The sequence below is a fragment of the Homalodisca vitripennis genome, chromosome 7 (genome assembly GCF_021130785.1).
Source record: "Homalodisca vitripennis isolate AUS2020 chromosome 7, UT_GWSS_2.1, whole genome shotgun sequence".
In the NCBI taxonomy this organism is placed as follows: domain Eukaryota; kingdom Metazoa; phylum Arthropoda; class Insecta; order Hemiptera; family Cicadellidae; genus Homalodisca; species Homalodisca vitripennis.
In genome coordinates, this window is record NC_060213.1 from 72,964,317 (window position 1) to 72,978,176 (window position 13,860).

The following is a 13,860-nucleotide window of genomic DNA, read 5'->3' on the forward strand; positions in this document are numbered from 1 at the left end:
TAGTTTTTTTTTTTCAAAAAAAAATACACTCTAAACTTCGCTGCTCAATGATACTCATTATAGTTTAACGACTTGTTATGGTAAACTATTAACACTTAAGTATATGACGTTTTATCCTACACGCTTAGCCAGTTTTACAATTATGTACATATTTTTCCTCAATAATTCATTATTCCTATTCACACTTGAGAACCCTTAATCCTTAATAATACAAGTAATTTTTTTTCAACACACAGATTTACCTCTACAGTCAATAAAATATTTTCATCTTTACACTCTCCTACCAAGGACTGCTGAATACACAAGGAATTGTCATCATGAATTTATTTACCTTAATCGAATTAACTTTTACTTTTTGACCTGGTATTATAACCATGCTTTCCCGTTTGTCCTACATTCAATTGATCCTCCTCGGTCCCATCCATCTCTGGAATAACCGGTAACCTAACGGAAACATCTGGCCTCCAATCTAAATCTCGGGGATCATCAATCATTGTTAAATTACCTAAACTATCACTTGAAGGACTAGGTACTGACTCTGAGCACACGATCATAGGTGACAGTACCTCCTCCATGTCAGACACACTGGTCCCAGATTCATCTATGTCACTAAATGTAGGTTTCTTAATATTCAATCCATCTAACCTATCTTTTGCAAATATAGGCCTAGATCTCCACAATAATGCATTTGCGGCTTCCCGCTCAGATTGCGGTTCACCACAAACTACAGATTCACTAACCACGTCTCCTCTCTCCTCGTCCTCTGCGAGTAACTGTTCCTCTACCCACTTTGCCACTTGATCGTAATTCTTTATAATTTCATCCCTTAATTCATCCCTAGCTGGCTTCAACTTATTAACATTAATAATAATCTTCCTCGTAACCAATTGAACCTCATACACTACACTGGATATTTTACGTATTATTTCATGTGGACCTGACCATAATCTACTAAATTTCGACCCTGGCGCATGTTTCAACGCCTCATGATAAACATAAACCTTATCACCTGGTTCAAATTCCACAGTCTTAGTATTCTTATCATAATACTGCTTACTCCGCGTACGACTCTTCTGAGTCAAATCCGTGGCTACTTTAAATGCCTCTTGTAATTTCTCTGCTAGATCTACACACGGTGAATCAGTTCGCAATGTACAATTATAGTCATCATCACTTGGAACGTTCATCTCCCTTCCATGCATCAGGTAGAAAGGAGTGGCGCCTGTGGCTACATTCTTTGTATTCCTCAACGCCATAAGAACATACGGTAAATGTTTATCCCAGTCAGTGCTGTGGTTATCCACATAGTGCGATAACATAGCAGCTATAACAGAATGTCTTCTTTCTAACAAACCATTAGTAGATGGTTTGAACGGTGTTGTCTGAAGTTTCTTAATTCCTAACAATTTACAAGTATTCTTAAACAAGCTACTCAAAAAATTTGTTCCCATGTCAGTAAGTAATTTTAATGGCACACCATGCCGTACAATTACTTGTGTGACAAAAGCATGAGCTACCGTCTCTGCTCTTTGATCTTTTAAAGGCACCGCTTCTATCCATCTAGAATGGTGATCAATAAATGTTAAAATGTACTTATTCCCTGATTTAGTTGGTGGTAATGGTCCGACAATATCTAACGCTACATAATCCAAGGGTTTATGAACAGGTTCAAAAATCTCCATCGGAGCTGTCTTCCTGTTCCCTGGCTTCCTCAACGCGCAAGACTGACAACTATTTACATAATTTTCCGTATCTTTTACCAGGTTCGGCCAAAAATACCGACTCTTAATACTTTCAACAGTTTTTTGTATTCCTAAATGACCACTAAAAAACAGCATCATGACTCTTACGCAAAACTTCTAAAACCATTCCTTTTGGTACAACTAACTTATGCCCATCTTCTGCCTTTTTATATAACAACCTATCCTGGTCTATAATAAACAATGACTTTGAATTTGACTTTACTTCCTCTATTTTATTTCTACAAAATTCGTCTAGCTCTTGTGTTTGACGCACTAGATCTCGCGACCACAACGGATCACAGACCGCATGTATCCTTGATAAGCTATCTGCTTGTAAATTTTGACATCCTTTCCTGTGTACAACTTCATAATCAAACTCGGATAGTAATAATCCCCAACGGCATAACCTTGACGATGGATCCCTCAAAGAGAAAATCCATTTCAAAGCAGCACAATCCGTGACTAAAGTAAATCTCCTCCCATATAAATATGGTCTCCAGGTCTTAACTAAATTTACTACTGCTAATAGTTCACGTTCTGTAGCACCGTAATTTTGCTCAGCTTTATTTAATGCACGAGAATAATAAGCAATCGGATGCTCCTCTCCATTAATTTTCTGAGATAGCAAACCCCCAATTCCTGTTTTAGACGCATCACTGGTAACAATAAATGGTTGATCAAATTGTGGATATTGTAAAACAGGTTCCGTAACTAACGCCTGCTTTAAAGTTTCAAAAGCTGCCTGTTGCTCAACCCCCCATTCAAAATCTACATCTTTACGGGTTAACTTACTCAGTGGTTTTGCTTTATCACTGAAATTTGGAATGAATCGCCTATAAAAATTCACAAGACCCAAGAAACTACGTACATCCTTTAATTTAGCTGGAATCGGATACTTAAGTACTGCATCAATCTTTTTAGCATCCGGTTTTACTCCGAATTCACCTATAGTATGTCCTAAAAATTCTACACTCCCTCTAGCAAACATACACTTTTCCGGTTGCATTACCAAATTTGCTTGTTTTAACCTTTCAAAAACCTCTCGCAATCTCTGTGCATGATCTACCATTGATCTTGTAGCAATTATTACATCATCTAAATAAACTAGTACTCCAGCTCCTTTTAATCCTCTCAGAACACTGTCCATTAACCTTGAGAAGGTTAACGGAGCAGACTTCAACCCAAATGGCATCCTTTTGAACTGCCATAACGAGTCTGGCAACACAAAAGCAGTTTTAGGACGATCCTCTTTCGACACATTTACCTGCATATAACCAGCAAACAAATCCAAAGTAGAAAATACCTTACATCCTCCTAACGAATCTAAAGTGGTCTGTATTAATGGCAAAGGATAACTATCCTTACGCGTCAGAGCATTTAGTGCTCTAAAATCACAACACAGTCGATACTGAGTTGGCTGATCAGGTGGCGCATCTACACTCCTTTTCTTCTTTACCAACACTATAGGACTACTCCATGGAGAATCTGACGGTTCAATAATGTCCCTAGCTAACAAATCAGCAAATTGTTCCTGAACTACCCCCTTTAACGCTTCTGGCAACCTATACGGTGCCATTTTGATTGGCGCAGCATCCCCTGTAGGAATCTTATGCTCAATCAAGCTGGTACATCCTAATGGTCCCTTTCCATCATAAAACAAAGACTTATACTCTAACAAAACGGGTTTTAAAATATTCTTATCTTCCTCACTCAAATGAGCTAACTTTTTGTCTATTAAGGTCAATACATCCATCTCTTTACTTGAACTAGTTCCCATTACTATATTATCCCATACTTCCTCTCCTGTATTATCTGTTTCTTCCTGTAACTGTGACCACACTTCATTATGCTCCCTTTTAACTACACTGGCTGCTAATTTACCCAAGGTTAATTCTGTTCCCTTACTAATTTCCGAACACACGGCTTCCCCGCCGCTATCACTACTTTGCCAGGCTTCCCCGCCTACATCACTATTTACCAAGGCTAACCCGCCTTCACATTTGTTTACCAAGGCTATCCCGCCTTCACTTTTACTATTGTCATTCAACAAGGCTAACCCGCCTTCACTTTTACTACCATTATTCAACAAGGCTAACCCGCCTTCATTTTCATTACTAACACTTTCAGAGGCTACCCCGCCTACAAATACTTCCCTTTTCATTACTTTACCCACGGAACCATCCGCAATTACTTTACAACTCTGCTCTTTAACCGAGCTTTTAACACACTTTTTATTACTCTTTACAAACAACTCTTGATTCAACACAACACAAATAACATTATCTTCATCCTTACACAATTCTGCGGCAATACCTAGCCATTTCCCCTTTCTCAATACCACACTCGAACTATGGGGATTTAAAAGTCTACATTGCACTAACGATACACCTGAATTCTTAAACACTTTGCTAACAACCCTAGCTACACAAATATCAACAACTTCATTACTACTCACTTGCAACTCATCAGAAACTGGCTCAACATACACTTCATCTACATCAATAAACCTCTGACCTTTCACTGTTGGCTTCAACACACATGCTAACAAAATTTCACTAAGTTCCGGAACTTCTACATCACAAGGCATGACCACTTTCCAGACATGAGCTCCAACTACTGGTTTCCCTTCCTGTTCTTCCACAACATTAAATGGTTCCTTTGAGTTCGAGACGCTCATAGGCTCCATTACTCTCACACACCCGTCAATAGGATCCTTTATCGACGGGCTCAAAATCTGAATAGTATCAACCCTTAGGACTTCCTGTCCTCCACTAAAATCCAAAATTACACCCAATACCTTCAACGCATCAACTCCCAAAATACCATCGTAAGGAATGTTCATTTCACAAATAAAGAAATTAACCTTAAAGTATTCCCCTTTATAACACACTAGCACAGTTTGTTCTCCATAAATAATTATATTTTCCCCTGTCACTCCTACCGCCTTAACACAGGTCTCTGTTGGCACACACATATATGCCCCCCTTCTCAACAATGAAATCTTAGCACCTGAGTCTAATAAAAATGTAAACACTTTACCTTGAATTTCAGCTTGAATGGTTAAATCCGTATTACCATCCACATAAATACTAGGTACAAAAGATTCCTTGTGTATTTCAGGTCCCTCAGCAGGGTGGCTTACACCGACGGACCTCTGGAGTTTAACGCCCCAGAATTTCGCGTTTGAACTCTGCAATCACTTGCGTAGTGTCCCATTCGTCTACAATTAAAACACTCCACCTGGGCTAACCTAAAGGAGTTAGGCGTAACATCAGTTTTCGGGTACAACAAAGTTTGCGTACTACCCCTTTGATTTGGTTCTGATTGTGTTGTGGCTACTGGACCACGCCCTCTACTCTCTATTTCCACTTGCAATTCCCTCAACATTTGTCCACGGCCCCTATACGTATTCTGAGACCGACCACCGCGACCTCTACCAAACTCCTGAGGCCTACCATTTCCTCTACCCCGGTTAGGTTGATAACCCATATACGCGCCTCTTCCTCTCGGCCCAAAATTATTCCTCACGGGTTGCCTACACTCTGATTTAACGTGTCCTGGCTTATTACAGTTCCAGCACTGCACCGCAAATACCATAGCATCCTCTACTACGGGCTTACTCATTTCCTCCGCTTCTACCATGGTCGCTATCTTTACTGCTTCCTCCCAGTTTTCCGGAAATCTAAATCTAGTTACTTCACCAGGTTTACCCAATAAACCATGCAAAAACGACGCTAACATCCGACGTTCCGCCTCTTCATTCACTACTTTCTGTTCCTCCTCGGCATCTTTATGCCTTATTGTTAACGACCCCAGATGTCTAATTCTTTCCGCAAATTGTTCCACGCTTTCACCCCTCTTTTGAACAGCACTCTGCAAATTAGTATAGTGATATTGATCAGTTCGCTTTCCCACAAACCTCTCAATACAAGCTTTCCTGATATCCTCGTATTCCAATAACGAAAATCCACTCGAATCTACTTTCGAAAAATCAAATTTTGTCGTAATAAATACTTCAGCTGATCCCTTCACTTTTAATCGTACAATAGCAATCTTATCTTTCGGTCCCCATCTTCCTAATAATGCAGCCTGGTCAATTTGTGCGAAAAACTGACGCACCGAAGGACCCGTTCCATCCCCTTTAAATACATCTATTAATGCGGCTGGACCAGTATCCATAAACCTACCTGTTTCTAACATGCGTAAGCGATTGGCTAAGTCGTCTGTCTGTTGCGCAATCTGTTGCGTCTGTGCCTGCGGTGAAACTCCATCACCTCCTGCCTTACCTCCTGTTGAACCTCCAACCATGATTATTCAAGTTATATAACTCGTAAAACTAACCCAGCGTACCGTTACTTGCCAAAAACACTTGTACCGACTTCGTATCGTGTCCCAACGAACCCAAAATAATCACTACCAAAACAATCAAACCTATTAAACTGACAATACTACCCAATACAACCCATTGTACAAATGAACATACATGAATATCACTCATTTAATTTAAATATTCAATTACTAGTTTAGACACTTTAACTCTCTTCACGCTTGGCTCAGTCGTATAATTAGAAAACCCATTTAACCTTTTCTCTATAATCCTAGTTACAAGTGACCGCAATAACGACTCACAACCTTCTATTAACAAATCCGGATCTACAATAGGTAAATAATAAGCTGGACTACTTTGGCCTGACATTGCATTTTGGCACGTCGTAAATTACCTCATTTCCCACAATCTCTGTCGAAACTGTCGCAAACCTTACCTTTGGAACCGGTGGTGGTGCGCAAGTAGGCGCGGCAGATAACTTCCTGACTTGCCCTGTTACTGTGTCTACAGGATCATAAAAAGCTGTTACTACTGCCGATCGAGTACCTAATCTTGTAAATAATTGAGCCTCCAATTGTTTCGGCTGCACTGCCTTACCATCTACAACGTGATCTGCTACTTTCTTATCCATAAAGCTATCACTCGATCTTTTCGAAAATTTACTACCCAGTTTTACTCCTAATAGATCCCAAATAATGGTAATAAAAATTAGTTTCTACTGGATCATACAAAATATAGGCCACCAAATTATCAATAAAAATACCCCATTCATCAAATTTACCCTTAAAAACTGTAAACAATACTGGATAAAAGGCTAACGTTACATGAACCCTTAGTTTACGAGTAAATAAAGCATACTCCATCAACATACATGTGACCAATTAGCATCTACGATAATGATCACGACCCATGAAATAGTTAAAATACCATTCCCTGTTTTCCTGGGAAGACAAAACAAAATCAATAAACCGAACACGAAACGATTCCCAAATATCTTCTGAACCTCCCCAAGCTAAATACAAATTCTGAATCAATCGTGATGACAAAGTTCCTCGCAACCACACCTCAAAGACTTGTTCCAAATCCATCAATCAATTAAAATACAACAATAATTCAGCTAATTTCTATAAACCAAAATTGCTCCAAATTTATCCCTTAAATCTACACAACGCAAGGAATTGTGAGGGCTCCGGCAAATTTGATTTACAAATACCCTCAACCACACATTTTTATTAAAATTCCCAGATAAAACTTTTTGTGAAATTAGTTGGAATTGATCTAGAGAGCTCAGTACCTCTTCTAACCGAATGTCGTAAGTATCCTTACTCAACTCACAATAGGTGAACAACAATACTTTCTTAATAGATCCACCTAAAAACTCTAATAAATGATCAAAGTATATCTTATTTTTAAAACATACAAAATCACTACTAGTTGACATTAATAACTATAAGCTAAACTCTCCAGCATGATACATTTATTCTAAAAATTCTCCTTTTTTTCAAACTTTAATTTAATTTAATTCCAAACACTCAAGCTTTTACTTCTGACACCAATTGTTAAGTATGGCTGGGGTGTATCTTAAATGTCAGGATAGCAAATAAAGGGCAACTTAAGTGCTTGAGTATTTGAATATAAGTTTATTGATCCAAATCATCTTAGTAATAATTATACATTGAGCACAAGTTGTTCTTACAAGGCTGATTAATACTGGAGACTACCAGACATACTAAAGAGCTGAGGGCTAGCGTGACTTACCCAGCACCATGGACAATAGGGCCAACAAAGACATGGCAGCACGGAGAATGACACCGGGCAGAACTCGTACAGGACTGGGCCCCGACTTGACTGAGATGGCGATACAAGGGATGAGCAGACAAGAGCTGGGAGAACTAACCTAACAATTTTGGCTAAGTTTGGGTTTATATACTGAGGTGGTGGTTCCATCTCCAGAGGAGGCGGAGCCTCCCCTACCGTGCCGCACCCCGGGGGTTCTGAGCCCTGATTGGCCAGTGGATATTTTGGGTCTACACGTGTGACCTCCAAGAACGGAACTGGTTTCCCACAGCCGGGCCATTAGTGGTGAGCCGACATCCCGGACACTGGTTTTTCGAATGTTATTTTAAGCTGCATGTGGCCTTTCCTCATGTGGTGTCGTCCTCCCTGGGAATCTTGACTACATGAGTGTTTTTTAAGTTGATGCCTAATCTAAAATAATCCCGTATGCATTCCCAGACGCTCGTTAATACCCTGGGAAGAAATGTTAAGAGGGCCACTGTCCTAAAAGCCTCAGATATCTGTCTACTTTCCAAACTGACTTCCAATTTGGAGTAGAATGATTCATAACAATAAGTTAAAAACAGAAAAACAATTTGCTGACTTGAAAAGATATATCGATATTATAATAGATAATTTTGTAGGCGTATTAGGATCTAAATATGATAAGAATTCAACGTTCACATGATATAACATATTAAGAACACTCTTAATATTGTCCTACCCTTTTTTTGAAAAGTTATCAGTTCACAGTTCACAGTGGTTCCCACCAGCAATCCTACACTAATGTCAATCCATCGTCTCTTTATCACGGAAAATTCTGCTTTAGTGGGGAAGTGTAAAATATGAAAGATTTTTTAGGGAATATTTCCGCCATCATCAAATAGTCTCATGTACAAGAGATGAAAATAGTGAGGTGCTGTTCCGGATCTGTGACGTAAAAAAAGAAGAGGAGAAAAATTATGTATTATTGTAATATCGACTTGCAATTTGTAATATGAGTTGTCGTAATGTAGAGTGAAGCATTGCAAACTGCTTATAAATAAGATTATTTGTATAAAAGATTTTTGGCTAGTATAAAAAGTTTCTACAGTGAATGCAATTACTAATTGTTTTTCACATGAAAAGTTAAACCAAAAATATCTAAGTGTTTGTAAATATGAAAGTATGTTTCTCTTTTATAAAATTATGAAAGCTTTGTTATACATGCGATATACTCTAATAACTAAGCATGGTGAGAAGCAATAATATGCCTGCTACTGTGGGGAGTAAACAATGTATTGCTTAACTCAAAATTACAATGCCACAAACTACAAAGCCCTTTTCCAATAAGTGATTCCTTGCCAATTTTAATAAATGTGGTACATCTGCAAAAACAAACACTTGACGCGAACCGTCGTACGGGTTTGAAAATGAGTTGCTTGTTGGGGATATTTGTAAATCTTTCCATAGAGATCGATTTTCACCGCCCAAATCAGACGTTACCGCAATGACTTTAAATCCAATCCTTTCAACGGATTCTATTATTTCGAACAAGACTCCTTTGTTCATGGGTTTGTCGAAATCGTAGTAAACAGGTTGTTTCCATTTTCCAGTCAACCCCCCTCGCCATTACGACTTGAACGTGATTATAAGGTCCAAAAACACATTCGGTTTTCCGATCAAAACATACTTGTTTACTAATACTCATTTCATCATACCTACGATAAAACAACAAACTGCTGTAGTTCACTTAAATTGCTTTTATTGTGTTCCATAACCAATAAAACTTCTTTCAAAATTCCTGGTTTACACTCAAATGACGAAACCCATCTTCGTAAAGAACTCAGACCCGGCAAGGGATACTTTAATTTGTTCCTTAAGTACCGGTAGGCCTTTGCGCTAACGCTCCTTAATGCTATCGCACAACAAATATCTTCGTGGCTCCATTTTATTTTACTTTTTTTACTCGTTAAAACCTTTATTTGACCAGGCGAAAATACTTTACTCAAAATTTCTTTGGCAGTGACATCAAAATTGTTGGATTTTTGAACATCCTTTAGTTGACAGTAGACAGAAGCCTTTTCAACTTCAAGCTCCTCGGTTTTAGTTTTTAATTTTAGAATTTCATCTTTAAGTTTACAGTTTTCTTCTTCAAGGATTTTTAATTTTTTTTCAATATCAATACAGTTATGTGTGATCTCTAGGGGACTATCAGGATCGACATCGACAGAACTACCAAACGAATTTTTACTATTTTCGCATGGAGACTGATCATTTACATTAGAAACATTTTCCAAAACTTCATTGATTATTTGTTTCCTCTCTTTAACCTTGTATCGCTGCTGCCGAGCGGAAGTATCCTGAATTGTGTCAGTACTCGGCAGATGTAGCGTTGGTATTGCATCACTTCTCAAATTTCGAAAGTTTTTAGGAGAATATTGCAACAACTTGTGTTGCAATGGTTGAAAAAAAACAGTCACCGCTAAAATGAACTGAACAAATTCTGGCTCTTTCAATATTTACCTTATCTTTCCTCCGACAAGCCTGCATCCACTGCCTTGCCAAATCTTCATCTTTAGGGAACGTGTAATACTTCAAATCAGTTCCTTTTGTAGAGCGGTAGTAGTTATTGCAACCAAACACTGCACACCCAGGCATTATAAAGTTAATGTTTTAAAATTAAAATAACATAAACATTGAAGAACGGACCACTAAAACATTACACAAACACCGAACAAACAGCAGTAAACAACAACCACGTGGAACGGAGTAGGCCGGCGCGTGGCGGCTAGTGAGATCTGCGGACTGGCTGACGTCACCACGCCGCCCGTGGCTCCGCCCACATGCGCATGAGCACACCCTTGTCTTCTTACACCATGAGACAACACCACCATCATTGGAAAGGCACTGAGGTTCTGCTAATAGGAATATTACATGGAAGTAACATATGATTTATAGTTATCCTTCAAAAGATAAGAAAGGGTGGCTAGGTTAAATAATTATGGAGGTAAAGTAATTCAAGTGGCAGATTCATACCCAAATGAGGTTATTTAGGTATACAATTACATTGTTATGCAAAGGGCATATATAGATTTATTAAAATACCAGTATTATAAACAAACATAACTGAAAAAGTGCGTTATTTCTGTAGATAAACTCACATGTCCGTTAATTTTACCATGTATGGGTCAATGTTGACTTTGCCGTCAAACAGTCGCAACTGGCGGGTTATAATTCCGGGTCGTATTACAAGGTCACCATCAGGAATTGGTTGAGAGATTGATACAGTAAATTTTTACTATTAAATCAATTATTTTAGGAACATTCTCAAGGAAAATTTTATATTGACAGACTACCAATAATTTGGCCAATACATTAGAACAATCTTAGAACAATTGGATCTTTTAATGTCATTGATATGATTCATTTAAGCACAAAGTCGAGGCTATTAGTTCACGTCAATGGAGATGTGTTTCAATAATCTTACTAGAGCACAAGTACTTTATTAAATTGGTTTAGATAAACAGATTACGCCTTAGGTACGAATACAAAATTATAGGTAGTAGAATTCTTTAGATGTTAAAATATATTATAGGGTGAATGCTCTTAAAGCAGGTATTATGATGGATACGGGAGTGGTGTATATATCTGTGAAGCTTGTTATACACCAAATAGCTGATCTGTATGTTGGTTTATAGCTAACACCCTCAAGAGCAGGTTTATGCTTACTAACAAACTATAATTATTTTTTAAAGTTTACTCTTCTGAAAAATATATTTATTCCTTAATTATAAAAAAATGTATAATTTAACCTTCCACGTAATTTTAATGTTTTTTATTTAAATTTTTATTAATCTAATGCCTCATTAAACTAGTGGGAAAATTACTGCTGCAAAATATTCAGTTTAGCCTGAAGGTGTAGACTTTCCCTTGTTGAGTTCCTGGTTTCAACAAGCGATGAGAAGTCCAGATTGTAGTCGATTTATGATTTCAGTTGTACTAGCTATAACCCCTGTTTAATAGTAACCCAATCACAAGTATAAGTTACACTGAACTACTGTAATTAAATATTTAAAATAAGGAGATCTCATAATCTATTTTCATGGAGACGACGATAAGTATTGTTAGGTAACATAGGATTAAATTTAGATTAATATACGTTTGTTTTCTGTTAACTATAATAAACAAAACTGTTTGTATTATTAATGTGTTTTTCAAGAACTATTGCATTAGGCTTTAATTTCTTTCTATTTTGATGAAATATATGGGATTCAACTGAATGATTAAATTCTCGTATATAAAAGAGTTGATTTAAAGTTAAGTAAGCAAAATAAGATTGAAAATTAATAAGAAAGAGTGAAGAGGGTTTTAAAATATGATATTGAATATATTCTAGATTCGTAGCTACGAGGTGAGCCCCAGACGAGGTTTTTCTCAACGGGCGTCTTGTTGAGACATACAATTCTTGCCAAATATTTTATTGTCCATTGTATCCCTTAACCTTTGGCTCTTTGAAGTCATATCCAAATATTGTATCGGCAAACAATGTTCAAAGAATTTTACAAATAAATTCTAATTCAAATAATATTGTTTCTGTTAAGTGCTATTACTCGACACTGATACAGTGATATAAAAATAAAAGATATAACGAACATTTAACATAGTTTATTATTTAAATAATGCAATTTGCATTATAAAAAATATATTAATTTTATTGCTTATTATATTTACTATTACATTTCTGTAGTTTGCTTAGCAGCGTAGAACGATACGATAAACTATAGTCGAATAGATATAACTTCCGTATCGGCGTGGTGGGGCCTTCTGACGTTGGAGTGAGAGGGAGTACTGCCTGGTTGGCTACCTGACCAATAGGAGCGAGGAGCGTCTGACGCGGTTGCCATAGCAACAGACACTGTTGCCACATCGGCAAAGGCATATTGGCAAGAGCGGTTGGCTTATTTTACTGCACGCTGGTACATCTGGAGGGTTTGTTCCTAATTATTGCTTGTTATTTGCTTCAAAGCAAACCACAGACCACCATGAAGAAATGAACAATGAAACTTTTTCAGAATGGTTCAGAAAATCACTTCTACCTACCCTTTCTGCTCCATCGGTTATTGTTATGGACAACACCCCATACCACTCCAAGATTTTAGATAAGGCCCCAACGCAACGTACCAAAAAAGCGGAAATTCAGGCGTGGCTTCGCGAGCATAACATACAATTTGCAGAAGATTCTACAAAAGCCGAGTTGTTAGAAATATGTGAAATGAATAAACCTCCGGTCCCCAAGTATATTATAGATGAGATGGGTAAAACCCAAGGGCATAAAGTTGTCAGACTGCCACCTTACCATTGCCATTTCAATGCAATAGAGATGGTTTGAGCACAAATTAAGGGACACGTTGCTCGGAACAATAAAACATTTAACATGACTGAAGTTAGGAGGATAACCGAAGAAGGACTTCAATAAGTTACAACCGTAGAATGGACGGATATCGTAAAGCACACAGAAAATCTATTTGAGAAACGTGGGCACAAGAAGGTCTCATTGAAACAGCAGTAGAGGAATTGATAATTCACGTGAATGGAGATGACAATGATAGTGAAACTAGCGACCTTGAAGATTTTGCTGACGAATATAGAGTGCAAACATACCAAGGAACACAGGAAATATACAGAATGTATGCTGACGGTGTTTGAAGTATTTTGACAGCCCCCGCAATAAATATATTCGTGCTGTGAATGCAATATTAGGTTTTCAGAGTACCCAAATTATTTGTCTTTCACGATATACGAATTATTTAGTAGTTGTAGATTATTCTATAGTATAATGGTAACATATTAATATCGCACATATTTTGTGTTAAGTTAGAATAATTTCTTTTCTGATTACTAGTGTAAACAATCAAAAGACAACACACACTGACGCGTTGTTTGTTGGTAAGTACGCTGGCGCGCACCGTCTGATGTTCTCTTCTCAGTGTTCGGTAAAGAAAGTGACCGCTCACGGCAGTGCCCCCACCAACA